General features: G+C 45.1%; 1 pseudogene; it reads left to right on the top strand.

Annotated features, from left to right (window-relative positions):
- Positions 1 to 20732, top strand: part of LOC138554397 (zinc finger protein 850-like) — a 225070-nt pseudogene extending 204338 nt beyond the window's left edge.
- Positions 20733 to 20970: the final 238 nt, after the last annotated feature.

The raw sequence follows: 20970 nt of genomic DNA, 5'->3' as shown, positions 1-20970 counted from the left end.
GGGCACTCACATTGGCCCTCACTGAACTCAACCCTGTCAGGACCACCTTCTACTAATAAACTTTGTAGGATGGTCATGGGGTTTGAGGATTTCAGGCAACACCTCTTCCTCGTCAGGTTCAGGTTTTTGACCATCTACCTCCACTTCAGTGGTAGGTGAGTTAGGGGGAATATTTTCTTTCCCTCTTTTGTCTTTCTTGACTCCTTTAGACTTGGGTTTCCCCTTTGGCTTGGGCTTGGCATTGGACTTGGCCAGTGCAGCCCTTGTTTGTGACCTTGTGCAGGGTCTCTCTGCTGTGTCTCCCACAAGCCCTAAAGCTCTGAGATCATGCCCCAGCAGGACTTTCCCTGGGACATCTCTCTGCATGCTCACTGGAATCCTGACCACTGTACCATGGATAGTATGATTTACAGGTATAAATGGGAACTTGAGAGGTGGGCCATCAGCTAACTTAGTGGGTAACAGAGGAGCTCTGGCATCTTCCTCTGGGTCTACCAAGGTAGAGTCCACTACAGTTCTGCTGCACCCACTATCCCTAAGGGCAGGAGTGTCAACTCCATTAATCAGCACACTGGGCCTCATTACACGGTAGGCGGTAAACCATGGCGCTATTAGCGCCATGGTTCATGCCGGTAATTTACCGGTACCGCCTTGGAGGAAAGGGGAATTACCGCCCTATTCCAAGGTTGGGAAGGCGGTAATTCCTCCTTCCTCCATTGCCCTTCCCCATTCCCATTTTTGCCCCATAGGGCATAATGGGAATGGGGAAGGTGCTAATTACGGTACTGCAAATTGCGGTACCGTAATTAGCACCCCGGTCCCTTTGCGGGTTCGTTTTTTAACGCCTGCTAAAAGCAGGCATTATTGTACCAACCCGCAAAGGGACCTCGTAGTAAGGCGGTAAGGGTTTACCGGTACCAGTAAAATACCGGTACCGGTAAACCCTTACCGCCTACCGTGTAATGAGGCCCACTGTCTTTAAAATAGTGCTTGGTACTATCAGAAATCCTAGCATAAGCCTCTGAGACTTAATGAGGCCAAAAATGAGGTCGTTTTTGGGGGTCAACCTCTTCGATCTTGCGCCCTTTTTATTAGACAAAATTGCAGTTTGCAGGTGTTGCGTCGGTGGGAAAGCAATGCCGGAGGAACTACTACCTCACCTCCAAGGGTGTTAGTAAAATCTGTACTGGGCTTTCACATTTCACTCATTCAGAGCCTTTCTCAAAACAGGGCATATTCATAAACACTGAGTCAATGATGAATCAAGATATCAACAGTTATATAAAAGAACACAAAACAGTTTTCCATATACAGACAGAAGGAGGAGGGGTACAGGTCGGATCAAAAGGGAGGTCGAAAAATAGAAATGAAAATTAAAGAAGGGAAAAAAATAAAAATAAAAACTAAAAATGCCAAATTAAAGTCACATGCCCAAGTCATGGTGAATATCTCAGAAACATTCTGATTAGGTAATACTGCCCATTGAATGTTGAATTATTTGCTAACACTTTTAAAGCAAAATGTATTTTCACTTGTTCATAATTCACTTGCACATATTGGTTTCCATTGGATAAAGGCAAAACGAAATTAAATGTGTAAACATATAACACATTCTCTTACCATCCATTATAATGTTCCCATATGAGGATGTGCAAGATGGTGTTCTCTCTCGTAAGTCACTGGGTTTCAACCCCACCTGTAAAGCATGGTGTTTTATTGTTTATATATTTTTACACAATGTCGTTTGTCCTCCTCTGCGTAGTGCATGTTATGAAAACATTCTTATAACAATGCTTGCATGTGCTTTTGTGATTGTGTAATCGAATACGTCATCATGTGTGATTTACAGTTATTCAAAAAGCACATGTTAATCCAGTAGTTTTAAAAACGCGCGTGTGAGTGAGCAATTGCATTATATCCTGAGGTTCCTGTTTCATGGCATTTAACCACAAAAAGCTAATTATATGGTGTGTCACGATTTTTCTACATACCATGCCTGTTTTCCTCACATACATTTATAGTCTGTGCCTCGTAGATTGTTAAACTAAGCGCTGTGAACGGTGTGGTTACAGCCACACGTTCTATTAATTGTTTTAAGAAGCATTCCGACATAGCGCAGAATACTTGAAATGCCACGGATTACTTTTCATCTGAATGCTAAAGGCTTACCTGAAAAGTACAGCGTCCATGTCACTTGCGTCAGCTCGAACAGTGCTAGAAGCAGAGTCGAGTGCCACGTAGATGTATATACTAGTGCCACGTAGATGTATTTCTGATGTTTGTTAATCTGCTTAGAATCACATGCTGTGCATAGGTCCGACATCCAGTGGTCACTGCGGAGTATTGCATTTTGTTTTTCGTAGTCGAAAAGGGGACGTCGACAAGGCGTGTCTGTAACACTATCCCTATAGTGACGTGCAATGTACCCACAATCCCTCACGCGTTGAGGTCCCTCAGATTGTTTTTTTCCGCCCAGCTTCTGGTCGCCTTACGCGGAGCTCCTAGAGAGACATTGCTTAAACTTAATACGGACCGTGGTCCTTTATTTACTTATTATATTATTGAAGATCTCTCCCCTCGACGTTAGCTGCTAAGCTGATCCTCCGCCGAGCAAGTTTTCGACGGAGGGGAACAGACGGAAGGGATCCTTCGGTGCTGCCGAACACGTGGCCTGGCCTCGCCGGCCTACATACATTAGGGAGAGTGGGGGTTTCGAACTTTTATTCTTCTCTTTGAGAATGTCTTTCTTTCTCCCCTATCTTTCCCTTGGGGTTGTTATCACCAGCTATTATTGCCTCAGCTATGGAGAGGACGCCTTTTAAGTTTTGCCCGCACTGTAGGGGCAAATACACTTGGAAGGACAAACACAAGCTCTGTAATCGTTGCTTGCCCCACGATCATAAGGAGGACGGCTGTGCGGCCTGTAAGCTCTTAAAACCGAGAACTCTTACAGAACGTAAGGTTAAGAGGTGGGCAGACTACGCTATGGCAAAGTCAGTTTCCTCACCCGCCGCCGCTGTTACAGAAAGTGACGAGGAGGGTGATAACTCGACGTCCGTTACGGAAGTCATTAACCCCCAGAAGGAGCGCTCGCGCTCCTCGACGTCCGTCCCCGGCCCCGACGGGCTCGGCTCACGCCCTGCTCATGGGGATGAACATCCCGGCGACAAGGACGCACACAAAACCCATAGGCCTAAGCACACAACCCACGGCTCTTCTTCGTTGAAGACGAAGGATCCATCGGCGCCTAAGGGGACGCAGGGCACTCCGGCGTCTACCTCAGACCATAAGGGTCTCAAGCCCCACCCGCAAACGCAGCCGCGACCAGCGATTGGGCTTTCTTCAAACAAGGGCGCTACCCCAAAATCATCCGACGTAACGCTCTGTAGAGCGAGCGTCGAAGAACGAGTAACGCAGACAACGTCGACACCAGAGTCCTCGACTGACAAACTTGTTGTCGAGAGCCTGGCAAGAATCGTCTCCGAAGAGAAACGTAAGCGGACGACGAAACAAACATCGAATACCGCACAAACAACGCCGAAAAAGCACAAAAGTAGCCAGGAACTGCCCCCTTCATCTAAGGGCACTTCTGAACTACCGGAAGGCTATTCAGAAGGCGACGGAGACCTTTCTTCGACGCTGTGGGAGCGTTCGAAACCTGTTGAAGGTGAAAACACTAACTTTCCCCCGCTAGACTATTCAGGGGTCCCCCATGAGACCCTTGAAAGACTCCATTCTTGTATGGAGAAGATGGAAAGGTTTTTAGGAAACCAAAACCCATCCCCACCCAAAAGAACAAGGGAATGGCCCCAGGATGACCCTAGGGTAAAAATTCCTAGGCTTTTTCCCCCTGCTACAGACATCTTTGACCTCACTGAAGAGGAGCAATACCTCCAGGAAGATGAGGAGGGTTTGGGTGGAGAGGAAGAACATGAGGAAGAGGGGTTTGAAGAAGATCCTTACACTAGTGCAGGAGCTTTTGAAGAAGATACAGCTACCTCACAGCCCTGGCAATCCCCATCACTGCAGCCTTGGCAATCCCCATCAGTACACTCAGACCCTGATGTCTTTCACCCTTCTCCTCCCAAGGATTCACCTATTGGAAACACCTCTCCCATAGATGATCAGCCTTCACTTAATGCACTGTTGCGCAAGGCAGCAGCGCATTTTGAAATAGACACAGGGGAAACTCTTCCGGACATAGACTTTGTAGAAAAAGTTATTAAGGAAAAGGCCCCTGTTAGTCAGTCTATTCCGCTCCTGGCCTCTATAAAGAGAAGAATAACTCCTTCCCTTTCCAATCCTGCCTTAGTCAGAGGGGTCAACCCCCGGATAGAAAAGCTCTTCAGCCCGGCGTCCTCTGACCCTTTGTACATCAGAGGACATTCTATTCCTGACTCCCTCGTTGTCACTAATACAAGAAAAAGAGCGGGTGTACCACTATCCACTAGTGAGGCACCACATGACAAAGAGGGCAAGAAGCTCTATGCTCTTGGAAAGAGAATCACGACCTCCGCCGCCTTCTCTACTAGAATTGCAAATAATAATTCACTACTGGCTAGCTACGCAGATGCACAGTGGAACAAGCTGTGCAGCGAAGCAGAGGATGCACCAGAACCCCTGCGCTCACGCCTGTTAGCAATTATCTCAGAGGGAACTCTGGTAAACCAGGGCATCGTAAAGAACTCCTTAGATGCCGCTGAAACGGCTGGCCGTTCCTTGGTTCAAGGAATACTTCTTAAACGCCATGTCTGGCTGCGCAATTCGGGCTTTAAGCCGGAAACACAGGCTTCCCTCATAAATAAGCCCATAGAACAAACACACCTGTTTGGGAAAGCAGTCAATGAGGCCCTGGAACATGCGAAGAAGGAGTTTGATACCATCAAGACTCTGGACCAAATTTCAAGGCCCCCTAACAGACGCGGCTATGGCAATAAACGCTCCTTTCGTGGCCAACGCCAGCAGCAAAATCAACAGCAGTTTTACTCTGCTAACAACTGGCCCTCTAACCAGGGTAGCAACACCCAGTTTAGTCAAAGAGGCCAACGCCGTGGCAAGGGTAGAGGTCGCGGCTCCAGCCCCAGAGGTTCCACGCCCAACACTAGCAAATGACCCAAAGATTTGGGTCCCCTCCCATGCATCACCGGTCGGGGGCCGGCTAACATCGTTCCTATCAGCATGGGAGGGAATAACGTCAGACCGTTGGGTAATATCCACCATAGCCCACGGATACTGCATCGAGTTCAACGGTTCCCCGAAGTACAAACCCCCACGGAACCGACGCATGACACCGGAACACCTCACCATTCTTCTTCAAGAAGTAGAAGAGCTACTGAAGAAAGAAGCTATAGAGCCTGTCCCCCTATCTCAGGTAACAGAAGGTATTTATTCAGTGTACTTCCTTGTACCCAAAAAGGACTTAACCATGCGCCCTGTATTAGATCTGCGGCCAGCGAACAAATTTGTCAAACCCCAAAAGTTTCGTATGGTGACCTTACAGGAAGTAATCCCACTGTTATCACAAGGGGATTACATGACAACACTAGACATGAAAGATACATACTTTCATATTTTAATGTTGCCAGCGCACAGAAAATACCTCAGGTTCAAGATAGAAAACAGACACTACCAGTTCAGAGTACTACCCTTCGGGATAGCATCTGCACCAAGGGTATTCACGAAAGTACTGGCAGTGGCAGCGGCCCACCTGCGCAGGTTATCCATCCCGGTATACCCTTACCTCGACGACTGGCTCATAACAGGGGATTATTACGAAACATGCTTCTCCAATACCCAAAAGACCGTAGACCTTTTGTCCCAACTGGGCTTCTCCATCAACGAAAAGAAGTCCAGCTTAGACCCCAGCCAAATCAAACAATTCCCAGGGGCTCTAATTCGAACAAAGGACGGCCTCGTATTCCCCTCCAACGAGAGGGTCCAAAACATGCTGTTTCAGATTCCCCACTATGTGGCAGGTCGAGAGGTGACGGTACGCAAAGCAATGCGCTTGCTAGGGATGATGGCATCATGTATTTATTTGGTACCTCACGCGCGCCTGCGCATGCGCCCAATGCAAGAGTGGCTCTACAGCCAGTGGTGTCAGGCCAGCGGACAATGGGACGATCTAGTGGTAGTCTCGCAGGCCTTGGTTCTCTCGCTACGGTGGTGGACAAAAGAAAACCTGTTATTAGGGAAAACTTTTGCCACACCCGCAGTGGAAGCCACTCTAACCACAGACACATCCCTTACAGGATGGGGGGCTCACCTATCCCATCAGACTGCTCACGGAGCGTGGACTCCGAGCTTAGCATCCAAGCATATAAACCTGCTGGAACTACTAGCGGTGTTCAAAGCACTAAAAACCTTTCAGGAACACCTACAAGGGAAGACAGTGATGGTCCTCACAGACAGCACCACAGCCATGTACTACCTCAACAAGCAAGGAGGCACTCACTCTCCAGGACTGTCCAAACTGTCCCAGAATATATGGAAGTGGGCTCTCAAACACAACATGTTCCTACTATAACAACATGTACCAGGGGAACTCAATCTTCTAGCAGACAAACTCAGCAGAGACTTCCCCCTACCCGAAGAGTACGAATGGCAATTGCACAAAGACATCGTCTTAGACGTCTTCACGCAATGGGGATTCCCGGAAATAGACCTGTTCGCAACTCTGGAAAACTCACAATGCCAAAGTTACGCCTCCAGGTACCCCCAGAACCAGTCCAAGGGGAACGGTCTGTCGATTCAATGGTCAGGGAAATTTGTTTACGCCTTTCCCCCGACTCCCCTTCTCAACAAAGTGGTGCACAAGATGCACCAGGAACAGGTTCCCATGATACTAGTAGCCCCAATGTGGGCCCGGCAGCCATGGTTCGCTCACTTGATGAAGATGTCTCTATCTCCCCCAGTGAAACTTCCCTGCCCCTACAACATGCTGTCACAGGACAAGGGCAGAACACTGCATCCATGCCCTCAGAACATGAACTTAGCAGCTTGGCTCCTGAGATCATAGAATTTGGACATCTACAACTCCCGCAGAGATGTATGGACATCCTCAGGGAAGCCAGAAAACCTAATACTCGCCACTGCTATTCTAGCAAGTGGAAAAGATTTGTCATCTGGTGTACAGGTAAGAGCATCAACCCGGTTGACTGTTCTCCTACTAACATTATTCTATACTTGACCCATTTACTGGATTCAGGTCTAGTGTTCAATTCCATTAAAGTCCACCTAGCGGCACTTTCTGCATACACCACTTCCCAACTTAAAGTGTCGTGGTGGAAGATACCAGTTATCAAGGCCTTCATGGAGGGGGTAAAAAGAATACACCCTCCGATAGCTAACCCTGCTCCCGGATGGGACTTAAATGTGGTACTTTCTAGACTCATGGGCCCTCCTTTCGAACCCATGCACAAGGCAACTCTTAAAGACCTCACTCTTAAGACTGCTTTCCTAATAGCTATCACCTCCATTAGGAGAGTAAGTGAACTACAGGCTCTTTCTGTACTAGATCCCTTCGTAACAGTTCACAAGGATAAGGTGGTTCTACGCACACACCCTAGGTTTGCACCAAAATTCATCTCGAAATTTCATGTAAACCAATCAATAGAACTACCTACGTTCTTTCAAAACCCTTCCAGCTTGGGAGAAAAAAGTCTGCATACACTAGATGTACGCAGAGCTGTCATGTTCTACATGGAAAGAACCAGACTACTGAGAAAGACTAATCAGTTCTTTGTCTCGGTGGCAGCAGGAAGAGAAGGAGATGCTGTCTCAAAGTCCACTATATCTAGATGGATTGTTCAATGCATCACTCTCTGTTACACTCTTGCTAAGAGAGAACTACCCTTCAAGCCAAGAGCACATTCCACTCGAGGCACGAGGGCTTCCATAGCATTCATTGCAAATGTTCCCCTTGAGTCCATCTGCAAAGCGGCAACCTGGAGTTCTGTGCACACCTTTACAAAACACTACTGTCTAGATGCACACTCTAGATCTGACTCCCAGGTGGAGCAGGCAGTATTAAGACATCTTTTCTCTACTGTTCCTTCTCATAACCCACCGCCAACTCCGGGTACTGCTCGCTAGTCTATGCACAGCATGTGATTCTAAGCAGATTAACAAACATCAGAAGACAATGCATTACTTACCGTAAAAGCATTTCTGATGGTTGTATCTGCTTAGATTCACATGAGCCCACCCTTCCTCCCCGCTCGGATGGAAGGAACATAGACATCCTTTTCTATATTTCTCTCTTTTCTGTACTCACTCACGGCTGAAAGGCTCCCTCAGGGCAGAAAAATACAAACAGAGGGACCTCAACGCGTGAGGGATTGTGGGTACAACGCACGTCACTATAGGGATAGTGTTACAGACACGCCTTGTCGACGTCCCCTTTTGGAGTACGAAAAACAAAATGCAATACTCCGCAGTGACCACTGGATGTCGGACCTATGCACAGCATGTGAATCTAAGCAGATACAACCATCAGAAATGCTTTTACGGTAAGTAATGCATTGTCATACTAGTTACTAGACGCAGAGTCGAGTGCCACGTAGATGTATATACTAGTGCCACGTAGATGTATGTACTAGTGCCACGTAGATGTATATACTAGTTACTAGACGCAGAGTCGAGTGCCACGTAGATGTATATACTAGTGCCACGTAGATGTATATACTAGTGCCACATAGATGTATATACTAGTGCCACGTAGATGTATATACTAGTTACTAGACGCAGAGTCGAGTGCCACGTAGATGTATATACTAGTGCCACGTAGATGTATGTACTAGTTGCTAGATGCAGAGTTGAGTGCCACGTAGATGTATATACTAGTGCCACGTAGATGTATATACTAGTTACTAGACGCAGAGTCGAGTGCCACGTAGATGTATATACTAGTGCCACGTAGATGTATGTACTAGTGCCACGTAGATGTATATACTAGTTACTAGACGCAGAGTCGAGTGCCACGTAGATGTATATACTAGTGCCACGTAGATGTATATACTAGTGCCACATAGATGTATGTACTAGTGCCACGTAGATGTATATACTAGTGCCACGTAGATGTATATACTAGTTACTAGACGCAGAGTCGAGTGCCACGTAGATGTATATACTAGTGCCACGTAGATGTATGTACTAGTTGCTAGATGCAGAGTCGAGTGCCACGTAGATGTATATACTAGTGCCACGTAGATGTATATACTAGTTACTAGACGCAGAGTCGAGTGCCACGCAGTGGTTGAAGTGAGCGGGAGCGGTCGGGAGCGGTGTTCCTATACTTTTTTAAATTACCTTGTACAGCTCCTATACTTTTATTTTAAAAAGAAACCATTCCGGAATGGTTTTGTTTTAAAAATAAAAGTGTAGGAAGAAGTTGAAACCTTCACTTTCAGTGCACTGCACTGAACTTCCCTTAAACAGCAGGCAGGTGTTTGGGGGGGGTGTTTTGTGTGTGGGAGGGGTTGTGGCAATGGGGTTTGTGGTGAGCAGGGGCAGACCAGCAGGGAACATAGTTCCACTACTTCTTTTCGTACACTTCGACCACTGGTGCCACGTAGATGTATGTAGTAGTTGCTAGACGCAGAGTCGAGTGCCACGTAGATGTATGTACTAGTTGCTAGATGCAGAGTCGAGTGCCACGTAGATGTATATACTACGTGTCATAGTTACATGCCGAGTCCCTCATTTCTTTCTGGCTCCGTATTCATACGGCTGCCATATTTTGGGTTCGAAATCATGTGTTGAATGCATTTAAAGGACAAAACACCCAACAATTGAATTTATGTTGCTGAATTGGGGTTTTCCATGACAGATGAATCTGCAAAGCTCAGTTATAAATGGGGTGAAATGAACATGCACACAGCACCATGTTACAAAGTAAATATTATATTGAGCAGCAGTCATCAGTACGTTCATAATTTATGGAAAGCACGTTTAGCTGCTTCTCCCTACTTCTATAGTGATAGGTTACAAGAACATTTTGGTTTTTCTATAATAGAACTGCCAGTATATACGCATACCAAGTTACTACAATCAGCCATACATGTGGCGATTCGGTATGGGATAATACATGGTGAATTATTACCTCAGCGGGTCATTTGTTGTTATGGATAATTGCTTCATGTATATAAAGCATTGATTGCAGATGTGTTGGAAGGCTATAAAAGACAATTTAACCTGTTAACATAGTGTCCATTGAATAAAATATGTGACTCAACCTATTCCACTCAGTTTGGGGATAATAAGAGCCATGCATTCAGAATGACATTTATGAGGTCTCATCTAGAATGTGAACAATACCTTTCACCGATGTCTAACAAGCGCACTTGATCCATTACAAGCTGAACATACATGATTAAATAGATATTGTGTAAGAATGACATTCTATCTTGCGGGTGACCACATCTTCTTAACTTCACAGAAAATGCACCATTTCATTCTCACGATTTAATCCAAATTCTGTTGCTCTGAGTTTCCTCCTCTCCTGCCCACTTTCACCTTCTGAAGCCTGACAAATCTGAGATCATATTTCATGTCCATTTGATGCATTAGTTGCCAATGTGCAGCCAAAGGCAACGTAGCATCTTGGCTCCCAATTGCGGAGATGTGTTCTCGTATTCTCGTTCTGGTTTCTCGGATGGTACTTCCAATGTATATGCGTTGGCATACACATATCAGCGCATACACTACATATTTTTATCTACAATTTATGTTCTCCTGTATTGTAATTTGAGTTCCCCTTGCATCTCGGAAAGTTGTTGTACTTTTGTGTGCATAGTTGCACATGGTGCATGATCCACACTTCCTGAATCCTACCACTTCCTTTTGTAACCAAGTTTCTTTCATTGTGTTCGGTATCTCAGGAAGTATAGATGGACTCAAGTTAATTTTGATGGTCTTAGCTTTTCTAAAAATGAGTCTTGGCTGATGTTCAATGTATTCAGTTAAGTGGGGGTCAAGTTTCAAAAGGTGCCAGTTACGTTTTAGTATTGACATCAAATCATGGTTGTCGGAACAGTATGTTGTAATTAACATCAGACTGTCAAAGTTATGAGGTGATCCTTTGTCCTTGGGTGAGATTGTTTGTTCCCTGTTCGTATTCGAAGCTTTCCTGCGGGCAGCAAGGATGCAACCTGATGTATATCCTCTTTCTCTGAATCTGTTATAGAGAAGATCACATTCTTTATTCAATGTTTGCGCCTCTTTGCAATTTCTTCTGGCTCTAATAAATTTGCCTGTTGGCACATTCCATTTTACTGGCTTGTGATGACAGCTTGTTGCGAAAAGTGTCGAATTAACCTCGGTTTCTTTCCGATAGGTTGTGTATACAGTTCTCCGTCTCTAACGTAGATTGTTAGATCCAAAAAATGTATCCTCAAGTTGCTGCTCTGACCTGTAAATTCCACGCCTGGTTCATTGTTGTTCATTCTTAATCTGTATTCTTCTAGTTCCTCCACTGTCCCATTCCAAAGGAGAACATCATCAATGCATCTGGCCCATAAAATGACTTGTTTACTGTATGACTGGTCTTTGTATACTAGTTGGTCCTCGTACATGCCCATAAAAAGATTTGCGAGGGCTGGGGCATATTTTGTACCCATACCAACACCTCTTTTTTGATGATAATATTTGTTGTCAAAAACAAAAACGTGCTCCAATGTAGCTGTCAGCATTTCTTTAATAATTTGTACAAAATGATAATGTGAAGCAGAATCATTTCTGAATGCATAGTAAAGGTCTCATTACCGACGATGAAAGAAATTTCTTGCACGTTAAACAACCTATCCTTCCTACTATATATTTTCTCAGGGCCCAAGACTCAGGGTGCCCGATTTAAAAGCATACATTAAAGATACCTCCCACACGATCAGGATAATTGAAGGAATTGTTTGGCAGCCTACATACCTCTTAGCGACATGGGATGTACGAGCCCTTTATACCATCATCAAACACGAGGCAGCAGTCCGAACAATAGACTATGTATTCAGAATTGATTCTGCTTCACATAGGGTCATTGAATCATTTCAGTAAAAATGATGGTGCTGTTGGTAATATTATTCATGTTTGTGCCAATACACAAGTCATCAGTGATTACATAATGGACTGGTCAAGCAGGTGTCCTATTGTTGGCAAATGCCTGCCTTTATCTTATGTGTATGGAAATTGGGAGCTTCAATGTGCTAATTTAGTCGTTTCTGAATAGATATATTGGTAGAACATATATATGCATGTTCCTGATGATTAAAATATGCATTTAAAATGTTTGTTCACCCAGCCTGCGTTTTTTCCTAGTGTTTTGGATGAAAAACATTTCTAAACAAAAATTGATCGCATTATCCTGCATCATGTTACCTCTGTTCCACTAAATGTTACCAGTGGAGCACCCCTTCTCTGCCATCTATTAGGGCGCCTTTTCCCAATAGATGGCACTTCAAAGTCAAATAGGTTACTACGTGAGGAGTTAACATCACTACTACTGAGTAGAGTCTTATTACAAATGCTGCCTGCGATTGTGAACGTATTGAAACTAATAATGTGCATCTCCTTTTATGTTAATAGGTGACTGATGCCCCAGAAATGCAACAACAGTAATTGTTCGATTCTCTGGACTATCGCAGTGAAAAGCTTCATTGTTAGAATATGCCATTTCCAAGCCTTTTAGAAGTGTGCAAGTTTGGGGTTTAGTTGCCTTTTCAGAGTATTCAGGAACTGGGATTGCGTAGCCTGTTGATACATGATGACTTCTGTCCATGCAACCACTTCGTTATAGCATCCAGTAACCAAGCGTGTTCATTCTGTAAATCCTGGGGGAGTGGTATATCCAGCATGAAAATGACAATGTCTTATGTGCAGTAAGGAAAGCATTTCTCATTTGTGCTCTAAATTTGGGAAACAGCTAATTGAAAAGGCTCCACTTAAGTCAAGGCACCTGACAAAATAAACTGGCAAGACGGTTTACATGTGCACAAAATGTGGGAACAATTGCCATCTCAAGAACATACTTATTGCCCACACGAGTACATAGGTGAAAATCCTTATCAATGCACTGAATTTGATAGTGGCGCCAATTTGAATGATACAATTATCAGCCACCAGCAAATTAATAGTGGTGAGAAACCTTATGAATGCATTGAATGTGGAAAATGGTTTGCTCAGAAGGCAGGTCTTGATAGCCACCAAAGAACACATACAGGAGAGACACCTTATAAGTGCATTGAATGCGGGAAAGGGTTTGCTCAGAAGGGTAATCTTATTAGCCACCAGAGAACACATACAGGAGAGAAACCTTATGAGTGCATTGAATGTGGGAAAGGGTTTGCTACAAAGGGAGTGCTTACTAGCCACCAGAAAACACATACAGGTGAAAAACCCTATGAGTGCATTGAATGTGGGAAAGGGTTTGCTACAAAGAGAGACCTTACTGTCCACCAGAGAACACATACAGGTGAGAAACCTTATGAGTGCATTGAATGTGGGAAAGGGTTTGCTACAAAGGGGGTGCTCAGTAGCCACCAGAGGACACATACAGGTGAGAAACCTTATCAGTGTACTGAATGTGGGTATGGGTTTGCTACAAATGGAGACCTTACTATCCACCAGAGAACACATACAGGTGAGAAACCTTATGAGTGCACTGAATGTGGGAAAGGGTTTGCTACAAAGGGTGTACTTAATATCCACCAGAGAACACATACATGCGAGAAACCTTATGAGTGCATTGAATGTGGGAAAGGGTTTTCAAAGAAGGGAGGTCTTATTAGGCACCAGAGAACACATACAGGAGAGAAACCTTATGCGTGCATTGAATGTGGGAAAGGGTTTGCTGAGAAGGGTTCTCTTACTAACCACCAGAGAACACATACAGGAGAGAAACCATATGAGTGCATTGAATGTGGGAAAGGGTTTGCTGAGAAGGGTCATCTCATTCGCCACCAGAGAACACATACGGGAGAGAAACCTCATGAGTGCCCTGAATGTGGGAAAGAGTTTGCTCTGAAGCAACATCTTATTAGTCACCAGAGAACACATACAGGTGAGAAACCTTAGGAGTGCATTGAATATGGGAAAGGGTTTGCTCAGAGGAAACATCTTATTAGTCACCAGAGAACACACATAGTTGAAATACCTCATAACTACGTTGAGTGTGGGAACTGGTTTAGTCATAAGGTAGGTCTTATTTACCATCAGTCCTTACATACAGGTGAGAAACCACATAAGTGTAGGGAATGTAGGAAGAGCTCCTTTTGAGAGAGTGATCATATTCACCTTTGCCACCAGAGAATACATACGGGTGAGAAACCTTATCAGTGCACTGAATGTGGAAAATGCACCATACAAAACATGCATGCCTGGGTCTTTTTCAGTTTAATGAATGTGGTGAATACTTCAGTACACAGGATGTTCCTAACTGCCATGAGACAGGACATGGAGGTGGTGAAATCTCTTCTGCAATTGAAGATGCTTCTGAGAGAAGGAGGTGCTTCTACAATGCTACTGAGTTTGGCCTGGCTGTTGACTAATACTGTGAAGAACCTGCCTCCATAGCTGTTCTCGGTTTCCTTTGGCACACGATTGATGGCTGATTATGATTGTTGAATCACTGCTGTTTGGAATGCATCCCTTCTGGAATATTCAGACAGGAGACTGCATCTTGAGGTAACCATCCTATGAAACACGTTGCCTAATGACCTCATGCAAATTAATGGGCACCAACATTTCGGAAAAGCTTAAGACTCAATGTATGAATCAATAACTATAGTCCCTCATAGGATATATGGGGTGTCCCTTGGGACCCTGGCAGCTAGTAAGGGCTCTGACCTTAAGTGGAGGTCTCCCCCCATCTCTCGGCTTAGCTAAGGTCTAGTGCCCTCCTCATGCAACAGGGAAGCTCCCATCTACTGAAATGGAACCCAGAGGGCATCTTTTCCTTTTCAGTACTGATATTATGCTCTTGCTACATAGATTCTAAAAGTGGATTTGGAGGGCTCAGAGTGCATTTCCCTTCCCAACTGCAATGCACAGCTCTATCAACGTACATCCCTTACAACTTACTCCCAGGTTCTGCAACACATCAACGGCAGTTCCTGTTGCATCTCATGCACATATATAGGTATAGAGAAGGTTTTCACAAAACAGAAAGGCTTCCGGGAGAGAGCTATAATATGCATTACATAACTGTTATCAATTAGCATTTCACTGAACCATCGTCTTAGAGCCAAGAATGACTAATGTTGTAAAAAAGCATGTATTTATTTACACACATACAAATCCCTTATACCTTCTCTCTAGAATAACACAATATTCCAACTCTCCAAGTTCACATAGAATTCAAACACATGTGTCTGTCTGGTAAGCATCAAGTCTCATCTTCGGTAATCAAATCAATTTACATTGCTTCTTAAGTCAGGGACTTCAAATACATGTCAAGCATATAAACCCCTGTCCAACTCCACCTGGGCTTTAAATCACCTTTCCATTGACAAAGACACACAAGTCCTGTCCAGCTTTATCCCTTCTGCTTCAGGAAAATCATAGTCCCAATAGACCTGCACTATCACTGAATCAATATGTATAAAATGGCATTGCATTTCTAAAGGCAAATCACACAGTTTAGTAAAATAAAGTAAAGTAATAGCTTGTATAGGCTCGTCAAACCTATACAATGGTAAATCACAATATATCAAGCAATACATTTCAATGTATATTATAATTTTCAATGCTTAGCGAAATTGGAGTACATTATTCAGTCAAGCAAACCCCATTGCAATACTATCCCAATCATGACTGAAAGGGACAACTTAAGTCATACGCCCCCCTGCTCCCTCTGACAGGATCTCACCATGGCATCGCCTCAGCAAGTCAGCCAGCCCAACCCTGTATAGATGCTTCTCAACCTACATATTCTGTCAGTTGTTATAACCATAATTATTTCCAGATTTGACTATGGCAATGGCATTTTTTCTGTGCTCCTTGGCATGTGTGACTTACTTCAGGTGGCACAGAGGGTCAACCTGCTTTTTTCATCCATTGAGAAATGTGGCCATATCACTGTTTCATTACAGTCTGCACTGGCTTCCTGTGACCTCTCAGATTGGGTTTAAGGTGCTTTGTATAACCCATTGTGCCTTTTATGGCAAAAGTCCCCACTTTCTGCAATGGATCCTTCCACCCTTGTCCTCCCTGTACCTTTAAATCCATTCCTCGAGATGAGGTGGTCTACCGTTTTCTTTTGGTTTTTTCCTCCCTATATCTGCAATGCCATCTGTCTAAGCTGGTTTGTCTTTCCTTAATTTTTCTAGATTGTCCTTTGTTTCAATGTCCACCTGCTGTTGGAACCCATAAAACCTTAGGTGAATAAGTGCCATAGAGAAATATTGTATTTAATAACAAAATAAATGGCAGCTATTAATGCTAACCCTACAGATAAGCTCTGTATTAACCATTTACTCCCCAAGAATTGGCAAACACTCTCCCTTAAAAAAAGTAGCTAAACTCCCAAATGTAAAATTGGAAGCAATGGACAAATAGGTGCCAGCCTTCCTGCATTTTCCCCACTCAGGTTCATGAATATGTTCATCCCAGTGATGCCAGCCAGGCAGTACCAGTGGAGGGTGGTCTACATGGATTTATGCTTGATATGTAGAGAAGCTATACAGTAATGTATATTTTATTGTACATGAATTGCTAGTCATAAAAAAGTGTGAATTTCAAAGTTGCAATGTCTTTCTACTTAAGTAAAAAAGAACAAATGACTTGCCTCTCTGTAATGTTTTTTTCTGATGGATATACCTGCCATAGATGCCTCATCTATGATATCCATATCCTCGTACAACTGTTCTCCAGAAACCTTTATGCCGCTAGGGGGCACTGCACAGCTCTGTATCGTTCCAACTCCTCTTCACAGCTTGCTCCAAAATTATGTCTGTGCCAGTATGAGTAGCGGTGCTGTGCCCCATGACCTCAGTTCTACCCTCCTTCCCTAGCACTCTTGATGCTGAGGGACTGTAGAACTGATGGTGTACTAGCTTCCCGCAAGAGGTGCAGGTAAGAAGTACAATGAGGAATCCATGGCAGAAACATTACTGAGAGCTGACTCACCCATTTTACAGACGTGATGGCAACCAGGAAAATCACCTTAAGCGTGAGCAATCTAATGGAACAGGAATGAAAGGGCCCAAACGGAGCACCCATAAGAAAAGTTGAAGCTAAATTCAAATTCCACCCCAGAACTACAAACTGGCAGGGAGGAAACTGGTTACACCAACCCCACAAGAACTGCATAACAGTGTTGATTGTGAAAAACAAGCCTTTTTCTAGCGACCTCTTGGAAACAGAAATAGTGGCAAGGTGACCCTTTAAAGTGTCAATCTGCAGGCCCACTTGGGCCAAGGAAAGCAGAAAATCCAACACATGGGGCAGAGGACAGGATAAAGAATCCTCTCCCAGCACCAAATTGAAAATGCCTGCCACCTGTAGGCATACATGTATCTTGTAGCTGGCCTCGGAGCTGAAAGGAGCACTCATTGTATCTTAGCATCTCAGTAGTCCAGCATGAAGGTTCATGCTGCTGAGGTTCAGGTGGAGAACCCACCCCTCTGACTGGGAGAGCAAGTCTACATTGACGTAAGGGAGGGCAGATGGAACTGTCCAGAAACTCCAGATACCACGTTCTCTGTCCCAGTCCAGGGAGATCAGGATCAGTGTGGTATTGAACAGATGGGATCTCCTGAGGGCCAGCGGGATGACTGGGATCGGTGGGCACTCAAAAAGGAGGTCAAAAGTCCATTTGATGGTCAATGCGTCCCCCAAAGCTCCCTAATGAGGAAATTCCCTGCATCAGAACAACTGGAAGCGAAGAGCTCCACTTGATGAGTCCCCCTCCCCCAATAGAGATCTCCTCTAGAATTTATTGATGCAGCTCTCACTTGTGGTAGGCCAAGGTCTGTCTGCTCGATGCATCTGCTGTGATGTTCTCCCGTGCGTCCAGATGAGCCGTCGTCGGGGAGACGGTTCTCCAGATCCACAGTCTCCTTGCTTCTCTGCCCTCTGGAACGTGCTCTGCCGCACTGACTACCGCTGAGCAGAGGCCAAAGGAGAACTTCACCATGGCAAAAGATGCATTCATGGCTCGCACCACTAGGCTGCCTGACACAAACACGTTTTCCCCATGTGTCCAACCTTTTGCTTTCCCTGTCCGGTGTAAGGGAGGGAAAGGTAGAGGTTTTCAGGCTCACTGTAGTGGCCTGTACTACCAGGCTTTCAGGGGATGCATGGGAAGAGAGGAAAGCTTGGTCCGAAGATGCAGGACAGTGCTTCCATGCTAGATCTGTGTCCATTAGGGGCAACAGAGGCAGGTTTCTCCCACGCTTCCAACTCTGGGACCTCTACCACCATGTTGAAGAGCATCAGTTCCTCTTTGGTGCATCGTCCACAATGTCACAGAGTTCGTATTGCACTCTGTACCTGGGCTGTGCAGAGAAACCCAGGTTATCGGCCACCTTTTCCATTGGGCACTGAAAAGCAGCTTGAAGTTTATCTGGTGATGGTGCTGGTAGAATGTCCAACTCCAGACTGCTTGCCCCTGCCAGGTCAACTGCCAGGTGTAGCCTGTTGCCACTCCCATAGAACTCCTCGGGGAGGTCTCTCCCCTCTAGAACCCATGGGATCCTGTTGCCTTCCTCGTTGTAAATGTCATCGTTTTTCGACATAGGATGGGAAGTTGGACATATTCCTGCGGAGTCCATTGTGCAGGGTTGTTGCTGCGTGAATGCGTGGGAAAAAGGAACTGAGGTCATGGGGCATGGCTCCACTACTTATACTGGCCTCACTGTTGTTTCTGGTGCAAAGCACATTGAGGCCTTGGACGGACCCGACACAGAGCCGTGCCGAGCCCCGTGACGGCAAAAATATTTCTAGAGAACAGCTGTGCTAGCATATGGATTTCATAGATGAGGAATCTCTGGCAGGGAGGAATCCATTAGAAATGCCTCTACTGGGAATTACATTTGTAAGTCCACATAAAGTAGTTTTACTTTCAACATCATCACATAGGGCCTCATGACGACCCTGGAGGTAACCATGCCGCTTTTTGCGGCATGGCTACCCCCATACCGGGTCTGGGTTCCCTGAGTGGCGAAATACCGGGCCATTCCGACCTTGGAGGGCCCAATATTTCCCCATTCGGGGAACCCGGACCCGGTACATCCCGATTCCCATTTCAGCCCAAATAGGGCTCAATGGGAATGGGGATGATGCTAACAACGGGCCAGTTAATGACGGGCCCGTTGTTAGCATCCTGGTCTTCTCGCAGGACCCGCTAATGACGCCTGGTTTTACCAGGCGTCCTTAGCGCATCCCACGAGCAGACCTCGTAATGAGGCGGTAGGGGGTTAACGGGGCCGGCAGCTCTACCGGACCCGTTAACCCCCTACCTCAAGGGTCGTAATGAGGCCCATAGAGATTAAAATACCCCCAATTTAAATTATCTGGAGCCCTCCTGAATAATGAAAATGGAGAAGACTTATTCTCATATGGCAATTAGGCAAAGCTTGGCACACCACATGTGCAAAGACTATTTTTCACAGGGAAAACATGGAGAAAGGCATCCATAAAACTGGAATCTCCAATATTACTCCAGAAGTCAGTTTCCAAGAAATGCATGCCTCACCTGGAGTGCCATCCTCGCTGAATGCTGCAGTGTTTCAACTTTGTGTATCATGTTCGACAGCTCTAGTTTCCTTTTCTCCCCAGGATCCCCTCTAGTGTATTACACTATTGCCTATCTCTATTAGAGCATTTAAGATTAGTAGATGGTTTCCTAGCCTGGGATCGACAGGTGGAGGTGCAATTACACAACGGAGGGTGCATGCCCACTATTAAAGCACTATCTTATAAGAAATTGGTTTGATGTGAAGAGCCCAGAGAAGATTTCAAGTGTTCCGCTAAATTATGTGGACATGTATTTTAGAAAAGTAACATTTTGTGAATAGAGTCGAAAGAGCAGGTGCAATAGAAATATCTGCTGTGTTGTGAGACAATAACACTCATGCAAATTTTGAAATGAAATGGTGCCTTTCTGTCTGAAATGAGAGTTGTAGGTGTAATGATATCACAGCTGTTCTCTAAATTCCAAGAAGGAACAGTGGACCTAAATGTTTCCAAAATAAAGCTGGTCTTCGATAAACTGACATGTCTAATGTAAATGGGCCTCATTATGAGGTGGGGCGGTAAGGGAATACCGGCACCGGTAAGGGCACCGGTGCCGGTAATCCCTTACCGCCCTACTACGAGTTCCCTTTGCGGGTCCTTCCTTAATGCCTGGTTTCACCAGGTGTTAAGGACGGGACCCGCAAAGGGATACCGGGATCAATAACGGTACCACAATATACGGTACCGTTATTGCCACCTTCCCATTGAGCCCTATGAGGGCTCAAATGGGAATGGGGAATGGCTCTGGTGAATGGGGAATTACCTGTCCCGCCGACCTCGGAATGGACCGGTAATTGCTCCATCCACCAGACCGGAGTCGGAACGATTTTGGAGGCAGTCATGGCGCTAAAAGCACCATGGCTACCTCCAACCTCGTAATGAGGCCCAATGTCTCCCACCGGGATTGATACACTGAATGAAATGCTGATGAAATGAATATTGAGTTCCAGCCAATTTGTCACTGTGGTAACATTAAAAATAAATGGTTAGTAAGATTTGTGTTAAAACATTTTCCCTGACTTTGTGTAAACTGCGTCCTTGAACAGAGGATACTCATTTTAATTACTGGGGTGACCACCTCTATTCCAGTTTTATGCTGGAATGAATGTTATTGTCCACTTTTTAAACTTTCTTGTCATGACCACGGAGGAAGCTAGTCGTGACCGAGGAGGTGGGGTAAAGAGAAGGATGTGGTAATGGGTTCAGTGGATGGGTGGGAAAGAGGGGAACATGGTGGGAGGTGGT

The sequence above is a fragment of the Ambystoma mexicanum genome, unplaced genomic scaffold, assembly GCF_040938575.1.
Source record: "Ambystoma mexicanum isolate Mex_15411 unplaced genomic scaffold, UKY_AmexF1_1 Mex_scaf16, whole genome shotgun sequence".
NCBI classification, from domain to species: Eukaryota; Metazoa; Chordata; class Amphibia; order Caudata; family Ambystomatidae; genus Ambystoma; species Ambystoma mexicanum.
Note: the sequence above shows the minus strand (reverse complement) of the source record. Positions and strands in the feature narration are given on the sequence as shown.